This window comes from Drosophila navojoa, chromosome 5 (genome assembly GCF_054131105.1).
Source record: "Drosophila navojoa isolate 15081-1374.11 chromosome 5, UAZ_NAV_1.0, whole genome shotgun sequence".
Classification (NCBI taxonomy): Eukaryota; Metazoa; Arthropoda; class Insecta; order Diptera; family Drosophilidae; genus Drosophila; species Drosophila navojoa.
The window spans coordinates 2902464-2924549 of NC_142893.1; the positions used below are offsets into that span (position 1 = coordinate 2902464).

The 22086-nt window shown below is 42.1% G+C and overlaps 1 long non-coding RNA gene across 1 annotated transcript in view; it reads right to left on the reverse strand.

Moving 5' to 3' along the window:
• Positions 1 to 1174: 1174 nt before the first annotated feature.
• The window catches only part of LOC108655100 (uncharacterized), a 134317-nt gene continuing 113405 nt past the window's right edge, over positions 1175 to 22086 (reverse strand). The window contains exons 4-6 of the long non-coding RNA XR_016197164.1: positions 21482 to 21533; positions 9469 to 9658; positions 1175 to 1346 (exon numbers count right to left, since the gene is read on the reverse strand). This is a non-coding gene — a long non-coding RNA (uncharacterized LOC108655100). The remainder of the gene's footprint in view (positions 1347 to 9468; positions 9659 to 21481; positions 21534 to 22086) is intronic.

Consider the following 22086-nt stretch of genomic DNA (forward strand, 5'->3'; position numbering starts at 1 on the left):
GCTTCGACGAACCCAACGCGACTTGTCTCGTCAAAATGCGTCAGGTTTTGGCCGAGTTAGAGCTTATTTTCTAAAAAAGGACAATTTTCTATAGCTCTACCTCGCCCATGTCCTTCTGCAATCCAAAAGGATTTGTGTTTTCCAGTTGCTGGGAAGCAAAACTTTCGATTGGCATTTAAAATTTTTCGAAATTCGACAAAAAAAATTTTAAATATTTTTGTAAGGGATATGCTCGAAAAATGGCCAAAAAATGGCAAACTGCACATTAACTCAGTCATTAAAAGGACTACGATGATGTCCTTTGAAACATAGAAAGTGCCTGTCAGTCTTGGTAAGAAATTGTAAAAAAGGATTCGAAATCCTTTCCAAAGCTGAGATATAAGGACATTTTATTACAGTGAAAAATGCGTATATCTTCGCTATATCCTTGCACATCCTGGCAAGTTTTATGCCAAACTGATTGTGGTCACCAGAGCTACCAACTGCCCAAGTTTCATCACAATCGTGCCGCTGGTTATCAAGATATTAATCATTTTGTGCGTTTTGGGCCATTTCCTTGGCCTCTGCAGCCAGCTGAAGCAGAAAATATACAAGTCCTGGATTCTTAGATGACCCCATTATATTATGATGCAGATCCGTGGAGGCTGTCCTCACGATCCGAGAGCATAAAGTCCGCATGTCCTGCGCAAGGATTTGGCCGAGCTAGAGCTAGTTTTACCTACCAAATAGTCGTTTTTGCCACAGCTAAAGCCGGGGAATGTCCTTAAGGATACTCAAAGGACGTGCACCATTCAACACCCAGACTTAGGTTCTACCGATTGTCATCCAAGAATTTTCATTATCGCATTATTTTAATCGAAGAATTTTCGGCAAATTTCTACAGTTCTTGTTTGCCTGCTGCTTTGGCTGAAATTTCGATAAAATTCGTGGATCACGCAGTTGCAAGGTTTTGCCCTATTCGGTATGCAACGAATTTGTTATATTGCGCCTCATATGCCCCTTTCGGGTATGCAACGAAAATTTAAAAAGTAAGAATTTATAGACTGCGAAGCTGCTAAGGCGTGCGCCTTTTGCAAATGCAACGAACTTTTCAAAATACCCTATTTTTTTTTGCTACCTTCTGCTTAAATAAAAGTCTGTAGATTATTTAAACTTATTGTTTTATTTTTATATTTTTATTTTTATATTTTTCACAATACAAATTTTTGTACAATAAAATACACACATTCAAGCACACATATATAACATTTTGTTATTATTTTTTAAAACGGCTCAAATTGTATTTTTTGAGCTACTGTTCTTCTTCATCTTCTTGGACTCCTGACCATCGGAGGTTTCGTTTCAAACTGAAAATAAACAAATTTAAGCTGCATTAGTAAAATAACAACAACAATAACAGCAACTGAAGGAAATACATCAATAAATACGAAATATTCGAGTCGGCCTAAAAGTATGCCACACTTTTCATCGATTTCATCGATTTTTTTAACTAAAAACCAACTGACAGTAAATGGAGAGCAAGAAATGCAATAAAGCGTTTGTAGACGACTTGTAGATGCCCTGCAGTTATTTTTTGCAAAGTTTATTTTTTTTCATTCTTTTATATATATTTGGAGCAGCTGCACGCGGCAACAGTTTGTTGCTTTGAGCAAGTTTTGCGCTTAGTTTGGCATCATTTCCGTTTCCTTCCGTCCGCAAAACACGCTTGGCGCGCGCTATGCACATGTTTCTGTATCAGCTGGCAGCTGGACAAAGTTTTCGCTATTCAAAGCTGGCAGTCGAGTCCTGTGAGTCCTGCATAGATTGATTCAATTCGAAAGGCGCTTTACAAACGTTTTACACAGCTCGCCGAGGCACAGCAGGCAGGCAGACTGTGTCTCTGTGTGAGTGTCACAATTGAGCGACATAAGCCTTGCTCGTCCTTTGTCCGCCTCTCTCCCTCTCTCTTTCTATGCTCGTTCCATGTACTAAAAACTTTCTGCACAAAATGCAAATACGAAACTTAAATGAAATGCAGTTGCACATGCCACAAAATGTAAACTTTTTGATTATCAAGTTTTTTGGCCAAGGGTGTCTATGCATGTGCGTGTGTGTGTGGGTGTGAGTCTCTCTATGTGTGTTTGCTTTTGTGTATGCCAAATAAATTTCATGCACAATATTAAGTGCAAATTGTTTTGGCACAATTGTTGTTGATATTCCTTCAGCTCTCTCTCCATTACGCTTGCTTTGCTCTCTCCCTCTTTCTCTTTCTCTGGTGCTGTAACTATTTAAGGCACTTCTCCACTTCTCAGTCTCTCTCTCTCTCTCTCTCTCTTGTTGTCTGTCTCCTCGCTCTCATTCTCTATGTGTGTTTTGCGTCTTTTATATATTTTATGCACGCCACGGCGACGACATCAGCTTAGTGTCCCTGTCCGGGCAGCCAGGCGACGCGGTTGTCTACTGAGGCGAGCATGCAATGCCAACAAACATCCACAACAACAACGACCATGACAACAACAACAACAACAAGCACTTACTAACAGCACAATTTTTGGCAGCCAAAGCGCTTTTCTATTAAAATTTTCATTAAATTGAAAGCAATTAGTATGAGACGACGCCGAGCTATGCGAGTCCTGACAACAGGACTCCAGTAACAGTATTGCCACAACTTTCCGCCCAGCCCCGCCACGCCCCCCTGGCTGTCTAAGCAAAGTTGTTGTCGTTTTGTATTTTGATTATTGTCAAGAAAAACCCGAGGCAGCAGCAACAGCAGCTGCAATTTGCGGACACATAAAGGAGCCGAAGCCGAAGCCGTAGCAGGAGCTGGAGCTGAAGCAGGAGCAGCAGTTGTAGCGTGGAGGGGGAGGTTGGCTGCTGCTGCTCCTGCTGCTGTTGCCATTCAATTTCCATGAGGCGCAAATTGCGTTCGCGATAATACAAAAGTCGTGACGCCCATCTTAGATCTGCGAGCACCGCAGGCAGCGGCAGCGGCAGCTAAAATTAATTTGCTGCCTGCCTGCAGCAGAAATATAAAATCGCTTCACCTTGATTTTCCACATTTTGGCTATTTTTTTTTTTTTTTTCGTATTTTCTGGTCATTCCAGCAGCTTTATATAAGTATGTATATATAGATATTTGCGGGCCATTTTCATTGTTTATGGCCAGCACTTGGGCTGCTTAGATCACTCAACTAGAAATTGATAGCACGGCTCCTGCTGGCGTGGGGACAAAGCTGTGACAGCGGCGGGGGCGGGGCGGGGGCAGCGGCTGCTGAGCCATTACATTTGATGGCCACGATTTTTGTCGCCCATTTGTTGTTGTATTTTATTTTTGGTATTTTTTGGTATATACTTTCTTTATTTTTCTTTGCTTGACAGCTGCGCTGCTTATTAAGCAATTTCGGTTTGAGCTGCGCTTTTACGTACACAGGTTGCTGTCGGTGCAAAAAAATAAAATAAAATATAAATAAAAAGGAATAAAGAGAGTGAGAGGGGTAGGGGAGCATTGCTGCTGCAGCCGCACATCAAATGTTATTTATTGATACGCCGCGATGGCATTTTATGCGCACACAAAATGGAAATGTCCTTTGATTTAATGGCAATTGTTGTACATCTGAGTGCGTCCATTACTTTGTATCAGATTTTAATTCTTAATGCACTCAAACACACACACACACCCACACACACACAGCTCGTCCTTGTCAATATGTGAGTTGACTAGCTTTTACCGCTCATCCTTTTTATTTGTGTGACAAAATTGTGCTGTAATGCAATTGAAAGTGAATTTCGTCACACACTCAAATATTTATATATGCGAGCGAACTGAGATATTCCACAGATATTTTATGCGATACACGAGTCTTTCTTTCATGGCTTTTCTCAGTTTACAGCTGGGCATAATTTTCAGTTTCCTTTATTGCAGACAAGTTGCTGTACGACAGGTGAATAGAATCCGAATCACAGCAGAGGGCGACAGTTGAAACATGTCAAAATGGGTACAGCACATGTCACTTTGAGTGAATGACATGTGGGGTATATATATAAAAATGAACCACCTTTCTAAGTAATGAAGAGACTCAAAATAAAACAGGCTAAATTTATGCCGCTTGAGTGAAGCAGATCGAATTATTGCCTCCTTCACGCCTCACCTTCCTCACGCTTCCCTTATATAATATCTCTCTCTCCCTCTTTATTTGTTATATATTTAGCCTAATCACATATCTAAGCCATGTCCACTTGCCCAAACTCTGTCTTAGCCGAACTGTTTGCTCTCACCTGCTCACGCAGAGTTTTCCAATTGGTTTTCATGCCAAACTAAGCTCCAACTTAAATCCACATTTTGGCTTAGCCACTCCAAATTAGAAATGTTCATTTGTGAGATCTTCTTGTTCTCCTCCAACTTGCAAATATGCAACCTTCGTGCATGACTTTGACAGCAACCACAGAGAAAATGAATATATTGAAAATGTGCCAAGGCACGAAAAATGTTTGCCAAATATTTTCAGCTTAAATTGAATTCCAAGCAGGAGCAGCAGCAGCTGCTTCTGCTACAAGTATAAAATCTAAAAATTGTTCAATAAAAGAAATACGAAAAAATAACAGCAACAACAACAACAACAACAACGAAGTGAATTGCCCCCAAGCGCCCGAGCACAAAATAAAAGGAAAACTCTTTGTGGTTTCGCATTAAGCGCGCATTTCTCTTCTTCTTCTTCATCATCTTCTTCGTTTGCTTCGGGGAGCAGCAGCTCTACGTGTTTTGTTTTGATTTGAGCAAAAACGCAAATGATTTGCGTTTGCCATTGATTATGCAGCAGCAGCATTGGCATGCCTAAACATATCTATCTCTCTCTCTCTCTCTCTCGCTCCGTCTCCTTCGATCTTGTGGCACGTGTGCGTGTGTGGCTTTTGCGAGTTTTTAAAGTCGGCTTTAAGCGCTTGGCATCTAATTTACAGCCGGCCACAGCCGCAGCCTTAGCCGCAGCCACAGCCACAGCATAGCTGAGAGTGTGTGCCGCATAGCTGCTCCTGCTGCCCCTCCTCCTGCTGCTGCTGCTCCTGCTGCAAGTCCTGGCGCATGCCACACGCATTCCTTTGATCAATTTCCCCTGGCTAAGCCCAAAGGCAACTGTATATGTGTGTGTGTGTACATATTTATATATAAGTTTGTGTTTCAGCAATTTTTGGCACGCACACGCACCTTGCTTGCCGCTAGATGGCGCATGTGTGTGTGTGTGTGCGTCTGCTCGCATGTCAACTGCCTTTTCCAACTTGAGTTTCTTTTTCTGTTTTTCAGCTTTTCTTTGCTTTGTGTTATTTTTATGATGCTTAATTTCTGTCACCAACTCCCGCACCGCAGCGCCATTTGCATATTTGATCAACTTGCCCCCAACTGTTTACCTTCCCCTCCCCTTTACTCGCTCACCTACCTGCCCTATGTTTTGTTTCGGGTATAAATAAATAAATTGTGCGTTTAGCAGCGAGTGAAACGAATTTCAAAGTTTTGCTTCCTCAAATGTTAACAAATATTTGTGCTGCTTTTGCGAGTGACTCTCCATCTCCATCTCTCTCTCTCCCTCCCTCTCTCTATGTGTCTCTCTGATGATTGTTGTCATTATATTTATTGTTTTGATGTGCAAGGACATGCCCTCCCTCACACACACACACACACACTCACACACACACATGTAACTCCTGCTGCTTAACATTTGTCTAAGACCTCAACACACGAAACTTGACTTCTGCCTGAGCCAAAGTAGGCTGGCAATTATTTTTGCTATTAGTTGCCCAAAGTTTACTTTGGCCCAAACAGAAAGCACAAAAAAAAAAACAACAACAAAAAACAAAAATAAATAACTTGAGCATACACACACGTGCACGTACGCACACACACACACACGCACGCACAGCAGGTGTCGCTGACAAGGCAACGACTTTGGATCGGACAAACTTTGAGGTTTTTTTCTGCCTGCGCTTTTTTCGCTCTATCAGCCTCTCTCTCTCTCTCTCTCTCTCTCTCTCTCTCTCTCTCTGGCGCTTTTCTGCAGGCAAAAGGCCTTCGGATTTGCTAATGGCTTCGCTTGCAGCACACTTAATTTATCAACATCTTTTGCGGTTGACAGTGACAACAACAACAACCACAACAACAACAACAAGTTAGATTGCTCTAGTCGGGTGTGCTCGACTTGCAGTTGCCCTGTAGCCAAGCGTGACGCGCAGCTTAATGCGGGCAATCACTCAACTTGTTGTTATTTAGGCTATGCTTGCATACAGAGAAACATATACACACACATACACACATTTACATATGTATATGCATATGCATGCAATCACATAAAAACTTTCTGGCGCACATTTCACGGTATTCTTGTTCTTCTTTTGCTTAATCTATGCAAAGTGCTTTATTGAATAACTTGAGATATATACATATCTTATTCAATCTCCTGCAGAATCAATGTACACAAAATCGTTCGACTCTAGCTTCTTAGCCATGTCAGATAGGCTGCGATATCAGAAGCTTGTTATGTCAGCTCAAGTCTCCAGCTAGTTTTCTGTCCAATCTCTAGTTCCATCTCTATCTCTATTTCTATCTCTATCAAGATACGCACAGATGGAATGAAAGAAAGATAGACAAACAGACAGACAGACTGAGCTGAATGACAGCTGAAAGCGCAGAGAGAAAAGCGAATAGTCCCTTAGATAGATGGAATGGATAGAGGAGCAGAGCCTGTTTAGGCTCGCCAAATGCCACCATTAGAGCACGTATCTAAAGCCTCAACTGTGGAGCACCTGGTTGCGGGCACGCCTCCTGCTGCCTCCTGCTGTCTCCTGCTGCCTCCTGCTGCCTCTGGCATAGATTTCAACAGAATCATTAGGCCGCATGCTTACTCATTCGCCGAGCAACTGGAGAGCAGCTGTTGCCGCAGCTTTAATTGAATTCGTGTTTCACAGTTTCGCCATTCGCCATTCGCCTCCAGTTGCCAATCTCCATTTGCCAGTTGGCGGGTTAAAGAGCGACGAGCGCTTGCCACAAATTATGCGATTAATGCCATGCAAATGGATAAGATACTTCCTGTCATGTAGAGAAAGAGTGAAAGAGACAGAGAGAGCGAGAGAGAGCGAGAGGACTGACAGCAGCGGCATCATCTCTATTACGCTGTCCATTGGCATACATCAAGTGCAGAGCGCGACAGAGAGAGAGGAGAAGAGAACTGGAGAATGTGAATTGAGCCCGAATCTGAGCCCGAGCCTCTGCCTCTGCATCTGCCTCTGCTCAGGGCCTGGCAAACTTGAGTTTGACATTGGCATCAATTATGCTGCGCGCTGTTTGGCTGATGGCTGTTGACTGTTGACTGTTGACTGTTGCCTGTTGGCCTTGGCAACGTCAGCGTTTTGTTGCCACTCAAAATGATGTTGGCAACAGCGACACTCGTGCGGAAGACGTGCTGCAATAAATTAAAGCGCTGCGGCCGTTAAAAATGAAGTTCACATAAAGCCTCACAGGCTCAACTCGACTCAGCGGAGCCCAGTCGTAAAATATGTTAAATAAAATGCTTAAAATACAAGCGACCATTGCCGACATTTACTTATTGAAATTTATTCATGACTTGCATTTGGTCAAGAGAAAGCAGTTAATACTATAGTACCTGCTGCCTCAAGGGCATCAAATCAGCAAAGCAGAGCGACAGTAAAATGAGAAGCAAACATTATGCAGGACAGTATAAAGCGAGAAGCTAAAATGAGAGAGAAACTTAAATGATAAGGCCAGAGATAAGCAAATGTTGCGAGAGAAGCGAGCATAGGCCAACAAGCTTACCAAAAAGTCCCACAATATGCAAAGCGAGCAGCTGAAAGATGAGCCGAGTCAGAGCATGGCTGATAGAGAGAAAGTTAATGAGAAGCTGAACACTAAGCCTAGCTTAAAACGAGAGCGGGCGTTGAAGGAAAAGCGGCTGAGTGAAAAAGGGGTAAATGAAACGAGGAAATTCAGCAAAAAAAAACTATGCACAAAATCTAAAGCAGAATGAAAATGAGAAAGGGATCTAAGGACTCGGGCCATGAGAGATGCTAAAACAGAATGGAAAAGAAATATAGCAAACCGTTCGAAGAGGCTTAGCATTAAGTCAAAGACAATGAGCGAAGCTGGATGGGACGACACCAAAAGAGAAGAAGCTAAACTGCGGTGGGGAAGAATGAAGGGAGAAGCGTGCTGAGATAGAGTAGATGAAAAGCAAGCTGTTTGCAATCGATGGAGCATAGGATATTCTAAAATTATTCCTAGTTAAGTAAGAAACTTAAAGAGAAGTTCAGTGCAGCTGAGGAAATGTGTGGGAAAACTCTACATTAATTGTGGCGCGAATAAGATGCTGATAAGCAAGCTGGTAAGCTAAGAGAGCAACTTGATGAGCAAACGGAACAGCAAGCACGAATAGGGCTTAAGCAGAAGCTGAGCGAGAAGTTATTCGAGAAACTAGACGTAACTAAGCTCAAAAGCTTAGCAAACAGAGCTGAAGTTCTTCAATTTGTTGTTTACCTGCATGCACTTATCCAAAGCTTCTCGCTACACTCACTCGAACTGCTGTTGGCTGCGCTGCTCTATCGTCTGGTTGGGATTAACACAGTCTGCTGCTTCTTTAATTGTTTCTCACTTCACACACACACACAGCTAGTTTGTTGCAGTGTGTGTGAGAGAGTGAGAGCTGGTAGCTAAGTGGAAATTAATGAAGCAATCTCGGGCATAAACAATTTGCCATAAATATGGGCGCTCGTTCAGCTGCTCTGGCTGCTCCGGTTGAGTTGGCCATAAAATTGCATTAGCGCCATTTGGGGGCGGGGCATCATAACAATAATGCACAAGATTGCGAATACCGAAAACAAAATGCAGCGCAAATTGCGGCAAACACTGCACTCAGCGTACACTGTACTCTACACTATACAACATAAGCAGCTGAACACTGGGCAACGGAAATGGGGCCAAAGCGAAAGTTCAAAATGTCGACGAAACGAACAAACAAAATTTCATTTGCAGCGCATCGTAAATTGAATGCACATATGAGCGTATCTAAGCGTATGTGTATATGTATGTGTGTGTGTGTGTATGTGTGTGTGTGCAAGCAACACAAATGTTGGCATTTGTGTGTGTTTGTATGTGTGTCAATGCCGTTGACGTCGAGTGAGCGTGAAACAAATGCAAGCTATAAAATCTCAACAGCTACAAAGCGCATTGCTGCAGGGCGCCAACAGGGGCGTTGAGGGCGTGGCAGCTTGGCATTGGCAGCGACAGAGATGGCGAGTGCCGCTTATTATACCCTGCAGCGGGAAAAAAGCTAAAAAAAAAGGCTTATGTGACAACACAAAATTAAACATAACAAAGAAAGGGTTCAAGCGTTGCCGCATTAATGTCCTTTGTGGCAGAGCTCAAAGAGAAGCCACATACATATACATACATATATCTGGCTGATCTTTAAATTTACTTAAAGCATAAGCTCACCTTGGCTTAGGATATCTGCTCGTCGTGCTGCGACGTCTGTTGCCTTCGCTAGTTATTTGTATTTGTTGCATTAGCAGCGGAGCAATGGCTGTCCATGGCAAATGGCGCAAATACATTTACACACACACACACGTACTGGTATGCGCCGTTAAGTTGTGCAGAACGGAAACAGTTCCAAAGGCAGAAGCATCTGAAAGATTTTAAATGAGAAATTAGAAATAGTTGCAGTTGGCAAAGCTGCTAAGCAAGAAATAAATTCAATTCTAATTCAAAGGCAGTTAATAATAATAATAAGGACTATTATGCATCAAACACTGATGGTCATGATGATAATGATAATAGCAATTAAAATATTTAACAACGAAAGGTGCTGTAAAACAAATAATGCTGACGAAATTCAAATATTTAGCAATCAAATCAACTATAAATTAAATAATGATAATATTACTGATGCCAATTAAATATTTGCGTTACATATTCCAATAATGATACTAATGTTGATGAAAATATATATCAAATTAAATCATATATTAAGCAAATACGAATTAAATAAACATAATATTACTGATACATGGAAATTATGTTGAGGTCTTAATTAAAATATCAAATTGATAATTTTACTGATACAAAAAAAAAAAAAAAAAAAAAAAAAAAAAAAAAAAAAAAATTACTGATGCAAGAAAATATATCAGATTAATTATACAAATATTACAAAAAAAAAATAAAATACAAATAAAATATGTTGAATTCATATTAAAAATATTTAAATAATGATAATTTAACTAATATTTATATTTATATTAATATTTAGAATTATTTATATTTATATTAATATTAAGAATTATTTATATTTATATTAATATTTGTGTTGTTACAAAGAATTAATTCTAAATAACAAGTTTTAAGCCAGAGCGATAAAGGCCTTCAGGCATAAATATTAAAATAATGATATTGATATAAATAAGATATGTAAAAATCCTTCCAATTCATGTGAAACATTTTTTCTTTATACTTATTTATTACTCTCTTACTCTTTTCATTGCTAAAGTATTTATTCATCCTATTAAGCTCTAGCCCAAGTTCTGTTAAAGCAGTATGCTTAATGTAGGCGTGGCCAACAAAGTGAGACACATTCTGAAAACTCCCTATACAGTACATAAATTATAAATTATTATTATCAAAGCCCCCAAGCTCAGCCCATTCCAAATATCCGTTTCATATTTGCTAAAGACCAAACTTTTTAAAATCTTTCTCAAATGAATAGACTCTAACCTAGAGCTGCACTTCTTCAAATGCTTCGCCTAGTTCACAGCACTTGCAGCTGGCTTTAATTGCTTTTCGTCAGCCACAGGCCAGCAGCAGAGTTGAATAGTAAATAATTTCTGGTCAGCTGTGAGACACAATTCATTTAGATTCAGTTGCACTCGCAGTTAATAAATAAGTGTATTTCGGATAAGTTTTTGCTTTGGGTTCCGGCGGCAATCCTAAATTATCCTTGTTGTTGTCCCAGTTGCTTATCTTGACGGCTCATGTCAGGGCAAATGGAGCAGGAGCAGGAGCAACAGCAACAACAACAATGACAGCAGCGCGCTTTGGGGCCTCTGTTTGTTAACTGGCACTCGGAACGAAATGGAATGGAACGGCATGGAATGGCAACTTTGCTAGCGGTCGTCCTGGCAACCCCCAGGACCTGAGCAGCAATCGTGTAATCACTTGTCAGCCAGCTAAGCTCTGACCAGCCACAATCCTCGACTCGCACAGAGAGAGTGAGGAAGAGAGAGAGAGAGGGAGTTGGAGAAACTGTGCTTATTTGTAAACACTCGTCAGCTATTGCTTTGTGGCTACACACACACACATACACGCATGTCCTTTGGCTGGCAAGTGCTTCAGCTTTTTATATTGGGACAGCTGACAGTTTTCTGCAAATATTTTGAATCACAAGTTGCGCAATTTATTGGCCGTTGATAAATTTTGTTTTTCCTTTCTGGCTACCCCCACCGCGTCTAGCTGCTCGTCAAGCGGGCTTTTGCAAATTTATATGAAAAGTTATTTGCCTGCCAGGATCAAAGTCGCAAAATAAATTAACTTGAAATGTTGCAAGCGATAAGCGGCGCTCGCTTCCTGCCAACTTACGTGACGCTTATCGAGCCCAACAGCTGCGGCAGCTTAAATGCGTGTCGCAATTGCCATCCATTTGACGCTGCCGCAGCCGCTGCCCCTGCCAACTCCTGCCGACTCCTGCTGCTGCTGCCCCGACTCCTGCTGATGTTGTTTATTGTTGGTATGTTGAGCTGGTTGTGCTGGTTGTTTGTGTGTGTGTGTGTGTGTGTGTGGTATGTCCTTGGCGTGCTCTAGTCGCACACACACACACACACACACACACAAGCCCAAAGCGCAGGCTGCAATTGAGTTATTGCATGCCGTTGGCCTGTCTGCAATTAGCGACGCGCTCATTAATTGAAGTGACTATCAGAGCCACATGCAACACACACAAACTTACACACACACGCACACGCACACACACACATTTCCGCTTGCAATAGCTAATTAATATTTAAATCAATGCGGGCTCACGCTTTCCATGCACGACCATCGGCTTTAATGTGGCTTGGAAAGGCTTAGAAAGCAAAGCTCTAAGATAAGGGTTAAAAAACCGACTTATTAAAGAGTATTCGACTAAGAAATGCCCTAGTTTAGTGGTAGTAGTTAGGGATATTTCTCTCAGCAGATTAAAGCCCAGCTGGCCTCTTATATAGATAATTTCTAAACTGCCTAAGCAGGTTTTGGCTTTGATACTTTAATTTTCAGTCTAACTCTCTCACATTCTCTTCCTGCTGCACTTACACTTTCGACCACCTATAGAGCATCTGTCTGCCTGACTCACGCATTTAATTGGAATAACAACTGGAGAGCTTTGGCCATATGAAGACTAGCGCTAAGCTAAGGCTAAACCATTAAGTCAAAGCGTGAGCAAAGCTAAAGGGATTCGTAGTTATAGGTTACAGTCAATAATTCTTTTAGTCGATGCAAATGAAAGAGTTGTGAGTATTTCCTGGAAATACTAGAATAGAACAAGCATTGAGTAGAGAAGTATTGTAGAGCTAATGATTAAGAGAGTAGCACTCAGATTAGAAGTAACATTTTTAAAAGAGAGCAAAAGCCCAAAAGGCGGCAAAATTCAGGGTGAGAGAAGGAGAAGCGAGGAGGACGAAGGACAGAGAGAAGGAGGCTAAGCGGTTCTGTTCGAAGAACTTCACTTGCAATACTACCTTCATGAAAAAAAATTATAAAAAAATAAAAACTGAGTAGGGTTGCGAGATGAGTCCGTCGAATATGGACAGTTCTGTATATTACCTGTACCTAGAACTAGGTACTCAATCGTGTCTTCAGCTTTAATCAGGCTTAAATCTTCAGCAATTGAAAAAGAATGACCCATTCTGTTACCTTTCCAGGCATTGACAAACTTTATTTCAATATAAAGATAAAATACAATTCATTTGTCTAAATTAAATTCATTTTCTATCAATATACAAATCTTGAGAACCGTAAATGAAAATTATATGTATTTTATTATTTTTTAATTTCATTAAATTTTTATTATTTTTTAATTTCATTAAATTCTAATTGCTTTAAGAGCTCCAAGCACAATTTAATTCATTAGAAATTGTGACTGGGTCACATACATCAAAGAAACCCACTGACCTAAGCACATAAAAAAACGTATTCTAAGCTCAATTTATCTGTTTAAAATGGATCAAATGAAAACCTCATAATTGGTTTCATTGAGCTCATATTTCTATGGTTCAAAAGAACTCTAAACAACGTGTGGCCAGGTCACAGCAAATAGAGAGCAAGAGGTCACACACCCTTACACACACACACATGCACACGTATGCAATTTGCTGTTATTGCATGTAAATTGATACGATAGAGAGGATGAATGCAATTATTGTGGCTCGATTAATTAGAGTGGATTAATCGTGTTAAATGCGAGGTCAGAGAGTGACTCGGGAAATTGTAAGCCGATTTCCGTCTGAATTTGTTTGACCATTAATTAGGGCGTGCCGGCATGCGATTAGGGCGGGGCCTAATGCAACCATGGCCAGCAGCTGGGCTCGGTTTGGTTGGGTTAGGCTTGGCTTGGTCGGGTTCGGTTTGGCTTGGTTCGTTGTCCAGCTGCTTTCAGCTGCGTAATAAGCGCAAATATTTGCACATCATCATAAACATAATGATCCTTTTTTTTTGTATGTGTGTGTGTGTGTGTGTGTGTGTGCTGTTGTCCTGCCCAGGAAAAGGTTTAAATATTTATGAAATTATGCCAAAGTTTCAACAAGTCATAAATCTCTGTTGATGTTTGACTTTTTATGCAAAATTTATTTCATTTGCATAAAAATGGCTGACAAAATATTTTGACAGGCGTGGCCGGCTTGCCGCGAGGACAACAGCAAAACAAAAGACAAAAAAAAATAAAAAATAAAAATAAAATAAATATATATATAGAGGATACATGAAATTCAAACAATAAACGTTAACAGTAAAGCCTGCTGCTACACCTGCTCGCACAGGTGCTGCCCAGCCCCAGGAAAGTTTTGGGCCAGCTTGCGCAGTGCTGTCATAAACATGGCATGGAATTTGCCCAGAAAACTTTACCACGTAATCAATCACGCTTCATTTATTGACACGCACAAAGGCTGATGGGTCGACAGAGACTCGTAGGACAATAGAGACAGAAAGAGAGAGAGAGAGAGAGAGAGAGTGGGGAGTGGGGATAACTCTCGTTTTGGTCAAAGTTTTGCATGCGCATAAAGCCGACACAGGCACGACTGTTAGCTCTGACAGCTCATTTGCGGCGCTGCTAGCCGAGGGACTAGCTGCTGCTACCTGCTGGCGGCAGCTACATCTTCTCTGCCACCTGCTGAGCCGGCTCGGTGGCAGACCCGAAAAGTGCGAAGGATTTATGACAAGAAATTTATGAGCGCGCCAGGCGTTGGCCAGCACTCATACGCCATGTGAGCCAGCGACGTTGCTGCTGCCGCTGGTGCTGCCTAGACGACGCGCGCGAATGAGCTTGACAAATATTTACGAGCCACAAGCACACCTTATCACACACACACAGACACACGCACATGCACACGCACAGCGAGTGACTGTGAAATTAATAGAGAGAAAAAACTTTTGGCAATTTGATAATAAATAGAGCATAAAACCCATTTGCCATGCCTGGCTAATTTGCGTCTGGTGTCAGCTAACCAAAAGTCTATAAAAATTCCATGATGTGATTGACTTGAGACTATATCACACTCTCCTCACTCTCTCTCTTTCTCTCTCTCTCTTTCTCTCCCTTTGCTCTCCACGTGAGCTGCATGAATTCTTTCATTTTTCTAAAAGTGCAATTACAAGCCAAAAGGCCTGTCAGCGTGTCAGGCTGAATGTCGGCGTTGTATTGCAGCAAAGGACATGCAATTAATTGCATACGCAATGGAATGGTAGCTGGTGGGCGTGGCAGTGCAACAGTGCGCGCTTTTGGCCATAGTTTGCTGTCAATTGCAGCAGGAATTGTTGTTTAAACGGATTATGGTATGCAAGTATTGTCGTTTCAGGTGACACACGCACACACACACACACACACACACACACGCGCGCGCACACACGCACATAGCAACTGTCATGCCTGACAGCTGACAGTTGAGAGCCTCTGCTGCTGCGTTAGCTGGCTGCCTTTTTGGCCTCTGCTGCCATTCGAGAATTCGATTAATTTTTGATGAATCAATGTCAACTACTGCTGCAAATCTGTGAGCTGTCAGCGCGCCAAGCGCTGCCACGAGAGCTGGGCCTCGCGCCTGGCCCTCGCCTGTTGGCCAAACAAAAGCCACTGTCACCGGCAGCTGACATTGATGCGAGGCAGGTGGTGCCACTGGCTGTGCCACTGGCTGTGCCACTGACTGTGGCTGTTGTGAAACCCTTTATTTTGGGCCATACATTGGCAACACGTAATTTCACACACGCACACGCTCACGCACACGCACACCTACACATATCAATGGCATTTGTTAATGCAAGGACAGAAAGGTGTGTTCTCAAATATGACATAACACGACGACAACAGCAACAACAACAACAACAACAACAACAACAGTAGCAGCAGCAGCAGCTACAAGCTACAGTCATCTCTGGCTATACGTGACTGATGACATTCCACTGCTCCGGCTTTCGCTCGACTTTCCTTTACGCATCAAATGATGGAAATGTTATAGACGAAAAAAAAGAAACGCATCTTCGATATTTTTCAATCAAATTTCCGTAAATGTCACGTATACGCCACGCTGTTCGCTGTACTTATTAATAATGGCCATGAGCTGTCACACCACACCATCGACCACCCACCGCCCACTCGCCTAAGCGGCAAAAGATGAAGCCAGCAATGCGTACGAGCTCACAGCCAAATGTTAACTTAAATACACTCGGCGAAAAGAAGGGATGTGTGTGTGTGTGTGCGCAATGATTCCTGGCATGGGTCGCCTTGCTCTTATCACCCAGATCTATCATAATCCTTTTCTAAGCAGCGTCCCACACGCTCATGACATGTTCGCCTTAAATCTAAAATGGGTTTGGAATTAAGCGAGCATAAGGCGCACTGAGGTGGTTGCAGAAGGTGAGACAGAGAGCGAGAGAGAGAGAGGGGAGTGGACTCTGGCATATCCGGACTTGAGGCAAGCTGAGTTTTCGCATTTGTTGACACAGTTTTTAATGGAAACATTCATTTGTCATTGGGGCTGAAATTGGTTTCAACAGGAAAGTATTTCAGCTGAAACTTAAAGATTGTTTAAGCTTTACTAGAACTGATGCGGCTCGTGGCTTGGTTGGCTATTGTGTAACTATTTCGGATTAAACTTAAACATAGTTTATAGTAAATTGAGAGCATTAATGGAAATTTAAAATAGAGGGCGCTACTTTTCAGTCATTTTGTAGCTTTGAATTATAGATTTATTATTATTAAATAAGATTAGTATTAATATAAAATAAAAACTGGTTTGAGCTTCTCTTACAAAATTTAAGTCAAGATTTTATTTTTAAAATTTATTTTATTTTATTTTATTTTTTTTTTTTATATTTATTAAAGCCATACGAGGTAATCTTTTGAGCGCCTTTGCGTAAAAGAATTTATATGGTTTTTCTACTCGATCCCTTCGTATGCAAAATTTGTTACTATGTGAACTGTGAACTAAACTGGAAAACTTCTTAGGCCTTATAGATAATATCGTCTTACATATTTGAAAATTCAAGTCATAAATATTACGCTTTATTAATTAGGCATTCAATCTATATATTGAATCTATTTTATTTTATATTAGTACAGGCGAGTCTCGATAATTTCTAGCCCGCAAAATCGAAAATAAATTCTATCCCATTGAAAATTACTTTCTCGAATATATATTTGTTCATGGCTGGCTCGATTTCGTCTTGAAGTTTGCTTGTGACTATTTATACTCTTGTATATTTCTAAGTATTTCAATACACACTTCTATATATATTTCTAGTGTTCCTCTTTGGCTTCAACTCTCAGCGAATGCCTCAACTTGGCACGTCGCATCAGATTTCTTTTCTATAAAGATTTCTGAGCCTTTCTCTGAGTGCACTAAGTTTTCGCAAGCACGCATAGGTCCTTAGCACACACACACACACACACACACACACACGTACACACACACTTGCTGCTCTCGCATGCTGAGCGCACATTATACTCGATGCTTCGCCTGTCATTCTGGCATCGCCTGCTTTGCCACATTTCAGCCCATTAACGGAATTTTGCGTAGCGAACACAAATTTCTGGCATCTTTTGGTGTTTTGGCGTTTTGCCGTTTGGCGCTTTGGCAACGTCAACGTTAAATTTTTGATGAACTCGAAAATTGTCGATGACATTGAACCGTGTGAATTTCATGAGAGTCTCAGCCCCTGTGGGCGTGTCACTAAGCATACACACACAATGAAAATTAAGCGAAAAGAAAAAGGTTGTCTCTGTTAAAAAACGGAGAGCCGAGGCTAAATATTTAACAGCTGCAAGGGCAAAAAAATTTCATTAGTCAAATATTTTTGTCGCTTGCCAGACATAATTTATGCATAAGTAAAAGCCATTATAAATATATATAAAGAGAGAGAGAGAGAATGAGGGAGAGAGAGCGAGAGGTAGATATGAGCTGGGCTTAACAATTTAAGCAGCTTACACAAAAATATCGGGCAAATTAGTCTATATTTTATGTGCGCTCTTTCATTATGCATGCGAGCCCCAAAAAGTATGCAACATATTTCAATTGCTGCTTTACGGGCATTAAACCAGCCCCAAATAAATTGCAACAAACTGAGCCAGAGCCAGGGCGTATATGTGCACATAGATAAATAAGGCATGGGACAAAAGAAACAACAACAACAACAAGTAGAAGGTGCCACAAAGAAGAGGCAAAGGCAAAGATAGAGACAGAGAGAGAGAAAAAAAATAAAACAAACCAAGTGCCAGTTCGTTCCTTCAACTTGCCGACACGTCAACACCTTTGTCATTTATTTATAGTTGTGGGCGTGTCATTTTAGCACTCAACTACCCACACTCTGAGTGTGTGTGTGTGTGTGTGCGTTTATTACGCCTGCTCGTAAATAACAACTGCCTAGACACATGCCACTTTATGTCAATTATTTTGACAGCTAACAAGCTGAAATATGCAACCAATGCCAGGTCGAAGTTATAACAATGCTGCCCCCACATTATGCACGCTGGCCCCATGGGGGCCGTCACGGCAGAGAAGAAATCTCTAAAACTTTTGCCCAGCCAATTAATGCGAATTTGATAAGAGCAATATTTTGCCGATAATTTATATGCCTACATTAGGTTTTCCCTCATAGGCTCATGGGCTCTTCTAAATATAGAAAGTTCCATTCAAATTCTCTGCCTGCGTTGCGTATACGTAATATTTTTCAGCAAAAACTTATCTGCGGAGGGCTTTTAAATCGCCCTCATTAATAGGGCTTTAAGCCACGCTCAATTGAGCTGAATTAATGCTGACCACAAGCCAAAAGCCCAAAAGTGGTTTTTAACCAAAGTAACTGCCATATAACTCACATGCCTTTAAAAAATTATGCTGGCAGCAGGAGGCGGACTGCTGGGGCTGGGGCTGTGGGCTGTAACAGAATTATGCTCAGGCAGGACGACGCCAACTCGAAGGCCAGCTGAACCTATGGCCAGAGAGCATATCAAAAGGCGATTTAATGAAATTACAGTCAATATTAATCACTGTCAAGGCTAATTGAGTATGAAAACAAGCAGAAGACTGCATCAATACGTTGCCTAAGTGATGTGTGTGTGTGTGAGTGTATGTGTGTGTGGGTGTGTGTGGCTGCAATCTGGCGTACTCCTGGCTTATCCGTATCTGCTGCTGCCGTCTCCTACTCCTGCTGCTTACACTCCTCTTACTTCTCCTACTCCTTAGAACTCAGCCTCCTCTTCATTATCGTATTGCCGTTGCTGCTGACTCGTATTTTCATCCTCTCTCTCACTCCTCCTCCTCATCTCACTCCACCTTTTCTCACTCCACCTCTCTCACTCCTCCTCCTCATCTCACTCCACCTTTTCTCACTCCACCTCTCTCACTCCTCCTCCTCATCTCACTCCACCTTTTCTCACTCCACCTCTCTCACTCCTCCTCCTCATCTCACTCCACCTTTTCCTTGTTCTCCTCCTTCTCCTAATCTTCTTCCTTCTCCTGCTCCTCTGTTTGCTAGCGATCTGCTTGCTTCTGTGCCTTCTCTTTTTCTTCTTATGGTGTCCTGTCTGCCTATTTCTCTGCTCTTCTTGCCTCATTGCCTTTGCCTTCTCCTTCCTAGCTTATTCTTTCTATATTTTGTTCCTCTTTTGTCTCCTCCTTCTCTTATAGCTACTCTTTCTCCTTCTCTGCCTCCCTCTACACCATGAGCCTACTCTATTTGTCCTCCTCCTCCTTTTATACCACATATTTTACCTTCTTTTACTCCTTCTTCTATACCTCTTCTTCTGCCTTCTTCTTCTCTGCCACCTTTTTTGCCTTTTCTTTCCTATACACCTTCTCTTTTGCCCTCTCCTTCTCTTCTGCCTCTTCTTGCTCCCTCTCCTGCTACTACTGCTTCTCCCCTTTCCCCTACTGCAGCTGCTCTTATCCACTTTATCCACTGCCCACACTATAGCTGCACCCACTCATTCCACTGCTTCTCCTCCTGCCAGCCATCTCTGCCACTCGCTTCTGCTGCTGCTTCTCCTGCTGCTGCTGCTGCTGCGGCGCTGCTGAATCAGTGTCATCGTTCATTAGACGCGGCTGATAACAAAAACGCCACTTGACAGCTTAAAAGGGTTTGTTCGCCCGTGTCACGCAGCCGCCGCTTGGCAGCGCAGTCCGTCTCGCTCGCACTCACGCACTCACACGTGTGTCGGAGCTACTTACATGTGTGATTGTGCGGCATAGCTGCTGCTGATGAATTGATGCACAAGTGTCTTATCTAACGGACTGCCATGAATTATGCAGCCCAACCGGAAATATTCCCCTCTCCCTCACTCTCTCTCTCTCTCTCTCTCTCTCTCTTTCTGCCTGCTGTGTGACACGCGCATAATTTGTATTATTTTTGATAGCCAACGACTGTTGCTCGACTCGACTCGACTCGACTCGTCCCGTCTTGGTTCAAACTCATTTGTTATGTTCCACAGCTGGCATTGAATTACAATTGTGAGCATTGCTTCATTCGAGGCATGGCGCACATCTCACATCGTTTGTCAATCGTAAATTTGTGCGCTGACAAGGACAAATGGCATTTGAAGTCGATTTTATTTGCCGCCACTTGTGGCAAATGAAGTGGAACCACTCGGTCGAGCAAGAAGAAGCCGCACACTGAAATTATTATCCAAGTCAAGTGCTGTGAGCCGAACTAGTTGTAGCACATTTTAATGCTTAATGTAATCAAAGCTGATGGCTGACTGAGACACAAGAGAGACGGAGTCGAACTGAGGCAGCCGCATGCAAAATGAAATTAACTGCAACTGACAGGGGCAAGGCGAGTGCAATGGCTGTCGTCTGTCAATCAGCTGGAGCGAGCACACGTGAGCTGAACGTGGCCACAACATTAACTTATTGAATTTTAGCCAATTTAGCTGCAGCACTTAGCTGATCAGAGAAGGAGCAAGAGAAAGAGAGAGGGAGAGGAAGGGCGACCAAATTGGCCTTAAGCTATGGATATGTGTTGCACGGCGCACGTTGCAAGCAGCTGCAGCACATCAAGTGGCGCCGACATTTGTTGCGCTCCAATTTAATGTGGCAGCTCGACTGGCCGACCATCTCCATCTCCATCTCCATCTTCATCTCACTTACTCCCCCCACGCCCCTCTGTCGGGGTGGCAGCACAACTAAATCAAGCCGTGGCCACCTGTCAAGTGCATGTAGATAAATTTTCCAGCTAATGGTGCCGAGCGCTTTGGCTAGCCGCAATGGCTGAACTAGCAGCAGAAGCTGAGACATGGCTGCCAGCCACTGCCCTTAGTCTAGCCCAGCACGAGCTGTGTGGCACTGATTGGGATTGGCTCAATAAGAGAGAGAGCGAGAGAGGGGTATACGGGACGACTAGCACATGCAGCCGGCAGCTGTTTAAACTGTTACAAAAATATACTGTGAGCCTGACAGCTAGCAGCCCTTGCCAGCCAACCCTAGACTCTCGATCCCCACCAGCCCCCTGCGACCGCCCTTAGCCAGTCGTCCAGTTAACTTAATTGAAAATCACAAAAATTGGTCATTCCGGCACAATGAGCAGCAGCAAGTTGGCAGCCGGCAACGATAAATGTTACCAAAGTGCATGGCCAGCATGGCAAAAACAGCTAAAAACAAAACACGTTTACTGTGTGTGTAGAGCTCAAACTGAGTGACGAATAGATACCCTATGAATGTCATAGCATTATTATATTAATATATATTCTGTTTAGCTTCTATAGAGTTGCATAGAGTTTACTTACTTTTATCTTTCGACTCGACTCTTTCGACTCGACATCTTCAGCTTGAGCACACCTGAAACATAGAGACAATTTAGTCAGTAAGCACTGTAGTATGCAGATTACAGCATAGTCTTTTATTATATACAAAGTTTTAATATCTTTTTAAGAGTAATTTGGGACCAGCCTTATATATGTATGTTTCCACAAATTCCCATAGATAATGAATATACCCCTTCTCTAGTAAATACCTCGTGCCAAATAAAAATCACATTTTTGTTTGCCAAATTTGTGAATAGCATATAGCTACAAGAACTTATGACAGCTCTTTATGTAGTCTAGCAGAAATTATAGAACAAAAGTTTTAAATAATTAAAAAAAAAAAAGCATTAGGTTGCCAGAAACAGTCGTATAGAAAGCATAGACCATAAACTTTCTCTGCCTCTCTCTCTCTCTCTCTCTCTCTCTCTCTCTCTCTCTCTCTCTCTCTGTCTGTCTCTTCCGGTAAGCAGTTCATACCCTCTACTCTCTCCGCTATCAAGCAGCCCATACCCTTGACTGTCTCTCTACTCTATACTATTTAGCAGCATATACCTTCTACTCCTATATATACATATATAGGTAAGCAA